General features: G+C 41.8%; 1 protein-coding gene across 8 annotated transcripts in view; it reads left to right on the forward strand.

Annotated features, from left to right (window-relative positions):
• The window catches only part of LOC146784525 (factor in the germline alpha-like), a 270,799-nt gene that overhangs the window by 61,716 nt on the left and 194,083 nt on the right, over positions 1-15,000 (forward strand). The window lies entirely within an intron of this gene.

Genomic DNA, 15,000 nt, shown 5'->3' on the forward strand with positions numbered 1-15,000 from the left:
CACACATTCACAGTGCTCAGAATTGGGCTCTTTTTCCATTGATATTCAACAACGAATCCAAGACCTGGGCTTGCTAGACTCCAGGGGTACTCTTTACCCACACACCCGAGATTTTACCTTCAATTCCCATGTTCACTGTACATATTCTAGGCTGGACTATATTTTTATAAGTCCATCCCTGTTGGGTTCCCTCCAGGAAGCCAAAATATTCCCTCTCTGTGTCCGATCACAGCTTATTCTCTATCTGCATGTCTTGGTATGGGGATGCACTGACAGCGCCCAAGTGGTACTTTCCGGCCTCGCTGGCACGAGATAAGGAATCTTGTGCTTAGCTCAGAGACACCATTACGGACTTTTTTGCCATTAACAAGCCAGAGGATACGTCAGAGTTTACCGCTTGGGACGCATTTAAAGCAGTCTTCCGGGGAAGGTGTATTGCCCTTAACTCGGCACTAAACTCGCAGCGAGCTAGAGAAAGGGAGCAACTAGAGCAGGAGCTGACCTCTGTTGAAAATGCCCACAAACTGAATCCCACTCGGCAAACCCTTCGCAATTTGACAGCACTCCGCGGCAAGCTTTGTGCCATCTATAATAACAGAGCTGAGTTCACCCTTCTTAAACTCCGCCACTTATCTTACTCTCAAGGCAATAAAATTGGTAAACGCCTAGCCAGGCAACTAAGAGTTAAACGAGAGAGGGAGTACATAGGTGGCATTATGGGGCCCGACGGGAAAGTTACGCACAGGGATGAAGACCAAGCCAAACTCTTTGGCTCATTTTATGATACCCTTTACTGTGGAGATGACCTGGATTGGGACGCCCAACAAGACTATCTCCGGGCACTGCCCCTAACTCAGGTTTCAAATGAATGGAATGAGTTACTCTCCGCTCCCATTACACATGAAGAAGTCACTCTTGCAATTAAAGCCCTTAAGCCCCATAAAGCCCCAGGCCCGAATGGCTATACTGCCCTTTTCTACAAAACCTTTGCTCCTGACATCTGCCCCTACCTCACGCGGCTCTACAACAAGATGGCCGAAGAAGGTGAATCCACTACCTCCATGACTGAGGCCGTGATTTCAGTGATTCTGAAACCCGGGAAAGATCCCCAGCACTGTGCCTCTTGTCGCCCTATTGCACTTCTAAATCTAGAACGCTAAATTGTACTCCTCCATCATAGCTAAACGATTAAATGACCTCATGCCCGACCTCATACACCCCGATCAGTCGGGATTCATTAAAGGGTGTCAAACTGACGATAACACCCGTAGAATTATTCATCTCATTGAGAAGGCCAACAGACATCAGATACCTGCTGTCTTAGTGGGTCTCGACGCTGAGAAAGCCTTTGATCGGGTTAACTGGACATTTCTGTTCCACATCCTTAAGGCATTCGGCTTTTCATACAAATTTCTAACCATGATCCGTGCTAATTATCGGCAACCTCGCTCTAGAGTAGTAGTCAACGGGGTACGCTCATCCTTCTTCCATTCTAGAGGCACCAGACAGGGCTGTCCCCTCTCGCCCCTACTTTTCGCTCTCAGCATTTAACCCCTGGCAATGGCAATCGGAGATAATTTCAGTATTCGGGGAATACCATTCACTGGGGAATCCCATAAAATCTCCCTATTCGCAGACTATGTACTCTTGTCGCTTTCCGAACCGGCCACATCTCTTCCAGCTCTACAGACAGAACTTGAACGGTACAAATTAGTTGCAGACTTTAAAATAAATTTTAGTGAATCTTATATCCTCAGCCTCACATTGCCACTACCGGAGGTCCACAGGCTCCAACCTCTTAACCCCCCTCCCTCACATGGGCTTCCTCTTCCATACAATACCTAGGGATCCGCCTGACACCGAGGATAGAAAGGCTCTATGCGGCTAATTTTCCCCCCATTCTCACTCGCATCCAAGCTGAACTTACAAAGTGGAAACCCCTCGCCTTGTCTTGGCCGAATACATGCAGTGAAAATGACACTCCTTCCTAAGCTTCTCTATTTATTCCAGGCTCTGCTAATAGACTTTGAGAGAGACTTCTTCCGCCGGGTTAAAACTATGATCCTACATTTCATCTGGCAGGGGGGACGTGCCCGTTTTTCCTTCTCCCTTCTGCGTCGCGCACGGGGGGGGGGGCTTCCCAGACATCCAGTTATATTACAAAGCAGCTCAGTTATGAGTCCTGGTCGAGTGGTCAAAAGGGAAATCCGACAAACATTGGTTACACATGGACCGTAGTGTGACTGGGAGAACTATCTGGGACTTGGTCTGGCGCCCTACAAAAGATAGACCCAAAAACACTTGCATTGCTACACCTACACGCACCACACTGAAGGTATGGGACACGGTGGCGGGAGACGATCGATGGACCTCTTTCCCCTCACCATTTACACCACTCCACTTTAACCCAGAGTTCCCACCGGGCATTCATGAGGGACCATTTGATGCTTGGAGGGATGGAGGATGCCTTGCTCTGACTCACCTTTTTCACAACTTCGACCCCCTTACCTTCGACAATTGCCAGCTAGACTATGGCCTAGGAGAGACAGAGCGATACAATTACACCCAAGTGATGCACTGGGCCCTTACACCGCAGATACGTACAGCAGCTACCCGCCCCCTCTTGCAGTGGTTATTTTTATTTTTTGTTTCCACTATCCCCCGGTTGGGGATAGCTTTTCGACAGATATAAGCTATCCGGGTGACTCCCTCTGTAAGAGGGGTTGCGTATGCTCTCCATCGCAAAAGAAAGATGGGACGCACGCTGACATGTTGGCTGTCATTGAATGTTGTTAGAGTTCTCGCCCATACTTTATCCATGCAAGAAACTGTAACCTTTTTGTTAGCAACCCAATGAAATCGGAGTTGGACTGATACTGCATGTTATATGTTATTAGCCACGCACAGTCTCATTCAACCCAGCGCCCCCCCTGTGAGGGGTGACTTGATAGCATTGTTGTAAGATGTACCTTGCCAAAAACCAATAAAAATATGTTTGACAAAATTCAAAATCTACTTTACACTCAAGGGGGTTTAGTGATTCCTACAATACCTTTACAACTTCAAGCTTTAGAATGGAGTCACCCGCATATGTTATCTGGACAGCCAGGTTACAAGATGTGTTTAGACCTGTGTGACGGGTCGAGCGGCGTCGACCGTCTGGAGGACCCCGGGGGTACTGGGCCGACGCGACTGGTGCTGACTCTCGCATCAGCCAGGGGGCGGAGCCCAGGGAGACTTAAAGACCCGGAAGAGGGAGGATCCAGGAGAGACCACCAGGATAGCGGGGAGCCACGAGGAGATCCACAAGAAGAGGAGAAGGACGCCGAGAAGACGACGGAGGAAGAGACCAGGTGGAAGGAGGTTCGAGACGAGGACGAGGGGATCCAGCCGAAAGCTGGGACGTACCCCGAGGAAGGCTCCACGGACGAGGCAGCCGGGACCCTGTCAACGGGTCCCGGTTTCAGGCGAGTGCTGGGGAAGACAGGGCGCTCGCTGCTAGGCTGGTGGCAGGAGCAGTCAGGCTTTTCGGGGCTATAAGCGGGCGGGAGGCTTTGTTTTCTTTAGTGCCGTCTGAGGTCATACAAAGCGGCAGGCATATGCAACGCAGAAACCACCCTCATACCCCTCCAACGGGAGTTCGCCTGGAGTAAGGGCCCGGGGACGGTAGAGTGAGAGGGGTTGGACCTGGAAGGGATAGCGAAACGCCCACGCGCACAAGCCCGCTACGGGACGTATACAAACCCTAACAGTGTCCTCTTTCTTTTCTTTGTTTTAAGGGGGATGCCCGGCGGAACACCCACGGAAGCAGGAACGCGGCGGAAGCCAACGTCCGCACCGGGAAAGATTGGCCAGGGAAAAAGGCACTACGACCAAGAACCAACGCCAAAACGGGCGGAGTCCGCAGACTTTCTTTTGTTGTATTTCCCCAAATAAATAGAACACGTTTACACGCAGCTCCTTTGCCTCGTCCAGTCTGTGGGAAACGTGACAACCTGCTTAAGAGATCCTTTTGATGGTCCACCATGGCTTCAGATACAAAACCATATATGCATAGATGTCATACATGTACCCAAAGTAAAAGCTCATATACAGCACCAGCTGGCCTATTAACACCAGTGCCATCCCCCCCCCAGTCCATGGCATTCTACTTCCATGGATTTTATTGTGGAAATGCCAAAAGCTATCCAAGGATTATGGTTATTTTAGTGGCAGTAGACATGCTACCTAAAATGTCACACCTCAGTCCCTTGAAAGCAGTGCCTACATCTAAGGAACTAGCTACAGTATTTTTGCATCAGATTGTGAGATTGCTCGGTGTCCCTTCTGTTCTAGTTTCAGATCGGGATCCTCACTTGGTATCTAAATTCTGGAGAGGGTTGGGCAAGTTTTTACAGATTGATGTGTGCCTTTTATCTGGCCATCATCCACAAACTGATGGTCAGAGGGAAAGAGTGAATCAATGTCGAGAACAGTACTTACTATGCCAGTTATTACACTCTTCTGCAGACTAGGACACCTTTTTTTGGACAGCTGAATTTGCTTTTAACAATTGGATGCAATTGGCCTATCCCCCTTCTACTGTGGTTCTGGATTCCATCCTTGTGTTGGGTTACTGCCGCCTCCTCTCTCTACTCTTGTGGCTATGGAGTTTATTGATCATTTACAGGAGACATAAAACAGCTCAGATCAATTTGAATTAAGCCAAGGTGGTGTGTAAGGAAAATGCAGATCTCCATCGTCCTCCTTCCCCCTGATTATGCATTGGGGGACGTGGTTTGGTTATCTACTCAGAACATTACAGCAAAAGGAACACGCAAATGTAAACCCCATTTCATTGGTCCCTATAAGATTGTGAAGGTGGTTAATCCTGTAGCCATGAATCTAGACCTTCCCCGTTACTTTGAAAATCCATACAGTTTTTAATGTTTCTTTTTTTTAAACGGTGGTCTTTGGGATTTGATCACCTGTGCAACCCCTCCTGTACAGGTTTAATGATGGATCTGAGTATGAGGTAGAGGCTATTATTGATTTCCAGAGAGTGAGATATAGGTTACAGTAATGATCCATTGGAAGTGGTATGGTCCGAAGGATAAAACATGGGAACCTGTGTGTCAAGTTCATGTCCCTCAATTGTTGTGCCGGTTTCACTGTATTGTATCCTGGAAATCACAAACCATTTTGGGGTGGTTGGGGGGTGGGAGGGGTAGTTTTACTGCTGAGACTGCTCCACTCCCAATTGCGTTTGCAGTCAAGGCGGGTCAATAGCGTGAACAAATGTTGCTGGCTCAGGCAGAAGAGCGCTTCATGTTCTAGTTGACGCATGCGCTTTCCATCCTCTCTCTTCACTCACCTGCTTCCGGGTCGCAGCCTTGCACGTACAGAATTTCCTTGCCAGGGTTGCTGAACGCCGGTTTACAATCCCTGCCACATCGGGGCATCTCTGTTCTTGCAGGCACGTTTCTCGCTGCTACAAAGAAAGAAAGAAAAAATTTACTTAAAGAATCTATGATCAGGTGGTAACACTAAGCTATCTAGTTATAATACTTATCTAATTTGCTTGTTCCCAAAGTGCCGGAGATCTTCTACCCTCACAATTCTCTGTTGAAAGAGAAACATAAAAGGCTTATTTAATTCCTGAAGTTAAGGAACTCCTCCTTATTTTTTTAGCTTTTTTGCCTAAACCAGATTGGCTTTTTAGAGTACTTTATCATTTTGTTTGTCCATATAACTTTATCTGCTTTTGAGGCACTTTACTGATTAGATATTTTTTTCTAACATAGGTTAGTACTTGCCACAGTTTATCCTGTACATGTATATTGTTCCAAGTACATAACACCTAATAACTCTTTTAATTGCCTAGATAATTCTTGCCTTCATCTACCAGCATTACATACGTAGCGGAAGAGGGGAAATAAACAAGTAGTTGACCTTGAAAATTATATATGTGCACACTCTGTTCTTTTTCATATATGATACATGTATTATTTTCTATTTTTATAGAGAACACATAGGAAGTATCTGAGGTTTACTTATCCTTCCAGAGTTCGCCTTGTACAGGAATTTTCTCTTCCCTTGGTTTCCCCTATTACACTGTTCTTTGCTTTGACATTGTTGAACATTGAGATGGGTGAGGGAAGTTGGCACTTAGCATCAGGACTTGCATCTCGCCCCTGCAGAAATTCCATGTGAGACTTACAGTAACCCTTCTTGCAGTCTGCCTCGAGGCCTCAACGTCAGGTGTTTCTTGGCCTTCGTCTTGTCCTTTTCCTTTGTGGGTTCCAGGTAAGGGCTTGCCTGGGGGTGTTTTGATGCAGGCTTGTGGAGGGTGTGGCCTATTGAGCCCCTGCATCTATTCATGATTTATTCATGAGCAGGGAGTTGGAAAGTCTGCTGCCATATGTCGCCATTGTTGCTGATGGTGTTTGGCCAGCGGATTTGGAGGAATTTTCTCAGACGGGTGTTGATGAAGGTCTAGACTTTGGTGGTAGTGGCCGCTGTTGTCCTCCCAAGTTTCTGCTCCATACAGAAGGACCGGACCAATTTTATATTTGTATAAAAAAGCCTGATCTTGGTTTGCAGCATTAGCCCTTGGAGCTCTGGATCCTCTTTAGCTTAATAAAGCCAATCCTTGCTTTGCCGATTCTTGCCTTGACATCTGCATCTGTGCCGCCCTGCTTGGTTTATGACCCTGCCCAGGTAGGTGAAGGCCTTGTCCGCTTACAGTGCATTTCTTATAAAAGTAACTGCCATTGTTATTCCAAAGTTAGCCTTCAGGATCTTGATTTTTCTTCTTTGGATAGTCTGGTCAAGTTGTACTTTGTATCTGCCACTTTGTTGGTCTTCTCATGCATCTGCAGATGAGTATGGGAGAGTAGGCCCAGGTCGTCTGCAAAGTCCTGGTTGTTGAGCTGCATCCAAGGTGACCACTGGATCCCAATTCTTTTCTTTGCTGTGGATGTTCGATGAAGATGACATAGTGGGAGGAGTTCCATCCCATCGACTGCTCAATGATGATGCACAGTGTTGAAATCTGGTCTGTGCAAGATTTTGCCCAGGATGACTCAGTTGAACACTTTGCCTTGGGTTAATAGATAGTTATCCCTCTGAAGCTTGCCCAGTTACTCAGGTCACCTTTCTTGGGAATCTTGATCTCTTTCCAGTCTAATGGCACTTTTTCATCTTCTCAGATCCTTCCAAACATGGGGTAGAGCATGTCTACTCATGTTTCAATGTCTTCAGTGCCTCTGCAGGAATATTGTGAGGTCCTGCTGCCTTCCCATTTCTCAGATGTCTGATGGTTTGCTGTATTTATTCCTTGGTTAGTTTGCTGCAGTCAGTTGGCAAGTCATTGTCAGCTCTCTGTATGTTTGGTGGAGTCTGTGGCATTAGCTGGCTCAGCAGTTCTTCAAAGTACATCAAAAGTATGATAGAAAGGAGCGGAGTAATGTTACATGTTATAGACAAATAAATGTTGTAGTACAAAACGAATTTGAGTTATTTGTTTTTATTCCTTATTCTTTATAATTATTTATGTATTTCCTTCCTAATTGTTTCAATTATTCAAAAGTATTCCAATAAACCTATACATTGGTTTCCATCTTAACCATCACATGTAGAACTGATGCATTGATTCATTTATACCAGCAATATTCAAAATTATACACTTTGTAATAAATCAATTCAAATAAATTAGTATATACAGTTGTACAGCTTAATGCTCAATACAATGCTCAATATGTACAATTATACAGCCAACGCGTTTCGTCCTATCTAGGACATCATCAGGGCTGTAAAAAAAAGAAAATAAAAACATCATATCAATATACATTGTTCGATATATAAATCCTATCACGATACCTATATGAGGAAGAAATATATCCACAATATACAGAATATACCTATTGACAGTACAAACTTGTTGATCATAATCAAAAATATCCATGTATAGAACAGTGTTAACAGCTGCTTGCAATACTGAAAACAATATAATAGTTGCTTCATTCCTTAATTGTCGAAATTATGTCCATAATCCCATCCAAGGCCTGTCACCCATTCAGTATATTTTTATTCAGGAGGATAACCCATAGTCCCCTTTATATTTCAAACATGAAAGTATAATCTTTAAATTAAATTAGTATTTCCTAATAGTCCATCCCTACTGCTTGTTTCTCACCTCAATGTTACTTGAAACAATCCTTGCAAATCTATGCTCTCTTTTCCTTCCGTACTCTTTCCAATTCTTCGTTTCCTAGCACTTGCCAATAATTTCAGTATCTCATTCCATACCTCTGTATATCAGTTAGTTAATCTAAAGACAAGTCAATGATACCAATCCTACATTCTTTACCATTAATGGGCTAACGCATCCTACTACCATGACGTACCTTGGAATAATATATCCCCATATATTCCACAACAGATCCGATAATCCTGCTCAATAGCTAGAAACCACCATCTTTTTTCCAGACACTTCCACATCCATTATTATTCCCGTAATTTCAGTTTGTTGATTAACCTCCTCTTAGCTAATAATTAATCTGAAAATAAAACCAAATGGCACCCAATTAGTATCGCTCTCACTGGTCCCCCAAAAATAAAGTAAACGCCCTTATTCTAAACGCATACCTTGCTTCAGCATATCCTCGTTCCACACAGCCGGTCCGATAGCCCTGCTCTGTAGCATAAGCCCGCTGAAGTCCCCTTTTAAAGGATTCAAACACCAATCATAAACTCCGATTTCAAGGCCTCATTGCCATAACACTAAAACTGTTTCCTATCTGGTCCACCTATTTAAGCCTCCAATCAAATCCCATTTTACTATCCCAAGTTTTAAACAGAGTCAGGATACCATTTCATGTGAACCTCAACCAATCCGTGTGCCCCACTTCAATGCTTAATTAACATGAAGACTCAAGCAGCTCCCTATCTGGTCCGCCTAAGTTCTCTCAACTACCGTGGAGAACAGACTTGAAGAAACGGCTATTCCTATTCGTTGGTTGCCCCACCAATGTGATTATCTTTTATTCTATGTATTGAATCGGGCGTAATGCAATGATTATTACATCTGTGGAAAACGAACATAAAGGAACGGCTATTCCTATTCGCTGGTTACCTAACCAATGTGATTTCCTATTACTCTATGTGCTAAAATCAAACGTAGTGAGATAATATTTACACCCACCGATCGTCATTTACCAACACAAGCACTAATCCCTAATCTATCTAATTTGTATTCTAATCAAAGCAAAAAGCTAATATCTCTATCATACCTCTAGCGTAACACTCCGTTCACAATGTCCCGAAGGCAAAATCAATTAATAATTGTTCCTTACTTATTCTCTTTCCACATATAAAGTATGATTTTCCCGAAACATTAATTCGCACAAAACGTGTAGGGAATAACCCAAACTTAGAATATACAAAGACCATAGTACAGCGGAAGACCAGTCTTGGTACCTTCTGTTAACACGGAAGAATCACAAATAACAACCCCCATTAATCACCAACACCACCGTCCATCTATTCCAGTTCCTATAAAATTTTTCTTGTACTTAGTGTACCGATACCAATCACAGCTCCATTCACAACCCATCAAATAATGTTGCAGAGGATACCAATCATTTGACTTTATTCCAAGAAATAGTGGAGCTCAGAGTCACTATTCAAACCTAGCTCCACTGTTCTACATCTACTTATCCAACGTGCCTCTTCCTGCCTGATCTTTAATTCCCAGTTTCCTCCTCTACGTCCTAATTCTATTTTCTGAATCCCATGAAATCTTACTTCTCTTCTCAGAGGATGTGCTTCCTTGATGTGTTGAAATAGTGGTGATCTAATATCCTCATTATTGATGGAACGTTTGTGCTCTTGTATTCGCAATTTCAAATAACGCTTAGTGCTGCCTATATAGACTTTTTGGCATGTACACACTATAACATAAATGACCCCAGTACTGTTACAATTTATAAATTCCTAATAGGGTATTTTTTGTTTGTGTTATATGTAAACTCCTTGATCTTATTGATGCCAATATTGCAGACACTACAATTACCACACGTATAAAAACCTTTCGGAGGAGGTGGTAACCACATTCTATCCACCCCTCCCATTGGTTCTATACAATTTCTAGTCACCAATTCCTTAATAGTAGGACTGCGTTTAAACACAATCCCAGGTTTGTCTCCAATTACATTCATCAAACCTGTTACACCTTTCAAAAGACTCCAATTTTTTCCTAGAGGTTTAAAAATTTGATTTTGTTGGGAACAATAAGTGGTCACAAATGCAATTCGCTCTGTAGTCTGAGTTTTCTCTTTTTGTTTCAAAGTGTTAATTCTATCCACCTGTAAAATTCTCTGCCTGGCCTTAATTAAATTCTTTTTTTGATATCCCCTGTTCTTCAAAGTACTCCACTATCTTCATTGTTAGCCTAAGCTTCTCTTTGCTTCCTTGTTGGGTTTGGTGTATCCTCCTTGAGTTTTCACCTTTTCTGCTTTTCTTTGTCTAGTGTTGACTGAAGCTTTCTTTTCCTGTCTTGCTTGAATTTTGCAGAGTCTCGGTAGAGATCCATTCTTTATGTTGGTGTTTCTTGGGCCCCAGTACCTCCTGGCAAGTTGATGTTACTTTTTTTTTATCTCCTCCCACTGTCTTTCTACTGGATTTCTTTTTATTTTTTTTTAATTTTTTTTTATTGAGAGTTTATAGGAATTTCAAACATACAGTGCTATCGGATATAAATACATGTTCCAGAATATTGCAGAGTAAAATCAGAACGTTCATATGAGGCAGTAAAAGATCACCTTAAATTAAAGTGCTAATTGTCACATAAATAGGAACACATATGCTCTATCGCTCTATATCAGGTCTAATATAGATTGAAATACGTAAGTAAAGTAGTTAATCAATATGCAACATGCAAAATGCTAAATCTATAAGGGATAAACAAAATGACAACGCTTTTTCGACCTGTCTGATGCAGTATAAGTTCATAGCAATTATATACATCGGTTGAGAATCATGATAGAGGAAAGTGCAAAGTGCGTATTAACATATAAACAAAACCCAACCTTTAATTAAAAATACAGATTCAACAGATTTCCTTCTCGTCTTCCCCATAATAATATTGGATAAGCGATAGGTCCAGACCTTTATCCTATATCTGAAATAGACTCCAATATTTCTCATACTTTTTTACTGCGCCTGATCTCATTGCATTTGTTTTTTCTTGTTCTTGAATTTCACGCAATTTCGCTCTCCATGCATGGAAGGTAGGTACCTCCTCCATTCTCCAGAGTTGTAGAATTAGGAATCTTGCTATGAATGCTACAATATATAGGCATTCTTCATGTGTAGAGGTAGCAGGTGAGCAACCCAAACTGCAATAGATGCATCAATCGAAATAGGGGGGTCCAGTGTGGATCTAAGATAGATCCCGATTTCCTCCCACAAACTACAAATTTTTGGGCACTCCCAAACAATATGCGTCCAAGTGTCTCCGCCCTCCTTTGCACAGCGGAAACACCTGTTTTCAATTTGTGGGTATATCTTGTGGAGAAAAGAGGGTGTCCTATAAATCAACCATTTCGAGTAGTATTGTATGCGTTTAAAATTTGCGCCTCTAAATATAGCTGCATTAAATGTATTCATTCTATTCCAGGTTGATTTAGAGACCTGTATATTTTCCCTCTTCCTCCTTCTATCCCTGGCTTTTTCATATAATGAAACAGATTTGTTCTCATCAAAGATGTTAACCCAGGTACGGATCTTCCATTGTATCGGGGAATCCAAAGCTTCACTTATACTTGTTCTAAGGGTCATATTTTCCATATCTAGTTAATCCAACATAGGTTTTAATCTAATAAATGACCATTTCAAAATTGGATTAGAATGTTGAAGCCCCATTTCAATCTCAAGCCAAGATTTCCAGCAGTTACCTCTGATAAAATCCCGACTCTGAACATACCCATTTTCTTCCCACAGCCTTAAAATACTGGTCTCTAAAATACATCTTTCCCCAGTATATATATTGGCAAGCCTAGTCGGATTATTAACTCTTGGAGTGCTGTAATATGCTAAAAGTTGAGATTTTTGTTTAAGTACCCATTGAAGGATCGTATAACGTACTTTCTTAGGGTACTTAGTTATTCTTGTAGGATCAGTGATATTATGATCCCTTAAGATCTTTTTCATAAAAAAATGATCTGCCTCTTGAGGATCCAAAAAGAAAAATCTAAAACTATAGTGTGCTAATGTCGCATAATAGTAGTTTCTAATATTTGGAAGGGACAATCCTCCTTCTGCAACAGAATAACTTAAAGTGTTAAGTGCCAGTCTTGGTATCTTATTTGACTATAAAAAAGAGTAAAACATACTGTCTATCTATAAGAGGTCTGTAATACACATGGAGCTGTGCTTAAAAGAAAATTAAACAGTGGGAGGATAGACATACGAATTAGCGCAACTCGACCTATTATTGAGAGTCAGAGCTGGTTCCACCGTGCTAACAAAATGTTCACTTTTTTCAGCAAAGGGATGTAATTTAAGTGGAATAGATCTTCTACTCTCTCCATCGCATAGATCCCTAAGTATCTCTTTGGTTGAGTGTTATATACCTGTCTAAATTCTGTTAATAAAGAATTAGCACCGCAATTACACAGTATAATTTCTGTTTTGGTCTGGTTGATTTTATAGCCCCCTATCTCCTGAAAATATCTTCCTGATTTCCACCTGGGTGCCTGTTTTTGAATCCAGAAAAAGAGCAATGTTGTCAGCATAGAGTTATATATTTGTCATCCCTTGAACAGGGACCGTATGAGCTTTTTTTTTTTTTCTTTTCTAATTGTAATTGCTGATGGCTCAATAAATAACGCAAATAAAATCGGGGAAAGCGGACAACCTTGTCTGGTGCCTCTGTTTATTTGACATGTCCCTATGTTTACAGAGTTAATTTAAATTTGCGCCTGAGAATTCATATAAAGCTGCCTTATTAAAACAGCGCTATAGCGCATACTGCCACACTTGCCGGTCGGGCCTAAGAGTCGGTTCAATCACAAATCATCGGGGCGCCACACCCACACGACTGTCCGAGCATTAGTCTGAGAGGCCCGGACGTGAAATTCCATGCCCATCCCCTAGTTTTTCCTGTGTTATATCCCAGTTCAAGTGACATATTCACTATCAGGGTCCATAGGGTTCACAAATTGTTTTTTCTTTTCTTACCAATTATCCTTCGGTCTTCGAAAATGATATGTGATACCGAATACTGTACTATACGGGCCAATTGATTGAAAGATCTGTATGCTGTACAGCATAATAAACCTGAAAATGTCAATAAAAATATGTTATAAAAAAAAAAAGCTGCCTTATTAAAAATTAACTCATTTGGAAAGCCGAATTTTTCTAAAATCAAAAACAGACCATTCCAAGAGACTAGGTCGAATTCTTTTTCGGTGTCTAAAAACCAAACCTGAGCCTCAATCTTGTCCGTATAAAAGAAGTCCAATGCTTCTAATAAAAAATTTGTATTGGTATGAAGCTGTCTCCCTGCTATAAAACCGCACTGATCCATCCCTATAAGTGAGCCCACCATTCTATTTAATCTATTAGCAATAAGTTTAGTAAAAATTAAAATGCTGACCACTACTGCTATATGAAAGGATTCGGGCGGGTCACCTCCTTGTAATAAATAATTTGCAAGTCTTAAAAGTTCGCGGTTAGTATTGAAGCAAATCTTTTTAAAAATTCAGCAGGAAAGCCATCCTCTCCAGTAGCTTTACAATTAGGCAAGGAGCTGATAACTAAATCTAGTTCTTCCTTCATGAAATCAGCGAATAATATTTCTCTGAATTTCTTGTCCAAAATTGGAATTAGCAATTCCTGTAAAAATGTATTGATTGCTTCTGAGGAGACCTGATGGCATGTCTGGTACATGTCCTTATAATCAATGAGAAAAATCTCGCCTATATGTGACGTGCTTTTTAAACATGTTTTAGTTGCTTCGTTCCAAATACTCTCAATCCTATTTCGGACCTGCTTCTCCTTTGCCTGCCAGGCTAAGCGTCTTCCTGTGTATTGGCTATCTTCGTAGCCTGTCTGGAGGTAGGTCCTACTTGCCATATCACCTAATTCATAATTAAATTTCCTCATTCTCATTTTGGCTTTTAGTACTTCTTGCCTAGTGTTTGGGCTCCTATTCCTAAAATACTCTTGATTCGCAGAGGCAAGCATATTTTCAATCGCCATCTCTCCTCCTTTATAGCCCTCTGTTGCTGGATATCCCTTGAGGTAATTATGCTTCTTAGCGTAGCCTTCAAAGCGTCCCATATTACATTAATTGGGGCAGAGTCTTTATTAATATTAAAAAAATAACTAATTTCCTTCTCTATTTCTGTGCACCATTGTTCATCTGCTAGATTAAGTTTGTTAAAGTACCACTTTCTGGATGCGCCTTCATCCGTCTTTCCTACTTCAATTTCTATTTTAATTAAGGCGTGATCTGAGAAAGCTTTTAAAATATGTTCATATTTACTAACTGTAAGGTTATGCGAAGTCAGGAAAAAATCTAGCTTTGATGCTGAATCATATTTTGCTGAATAACAAGAGTACCCTCGTTTAACCTGATTATTAAGACGCCAATTATCTACAATATCTAAATCGGTCTTACAACTGGACAGAGTGATAGCAACTTGTGGTTTATTTTGCTTGCGCTCTGCCTTTGTTGAGTCAACAGAAGGGTCCTGTTAAAAATTAAAATCACCTCCCCATATGTTCTGTCCAGGTATACCCGATAGTGCTTGTTTTAATTGTAAAATAGGGAGCGGGTCATCTATCACTGGTGCATAAATTGTAGCCAGTATAAGGTTTACCTGGTTTATTTTTCTGTGAAGAAACGTCCATCTACCGCCCAGATCAGAGTGCGATGCTTCAACATGGAATTGAACATGCTTGCCTAGAAAGATGCCCACACCCCTCTGGGCTATACCTGATACAGATGCGCAG

Source organism: Triturus cristatus, chromosome 11, assembly GCF_964204655.1.
Source record: "Triturus cristatus chromosome 11, aTriCri1.1, whole genome shotgun sequence".
NCBI lineage: Eukaryota > Metazoa > Chordata > Amphibia > Caudata > Salamandridae > Triturus > Triturus cristatus.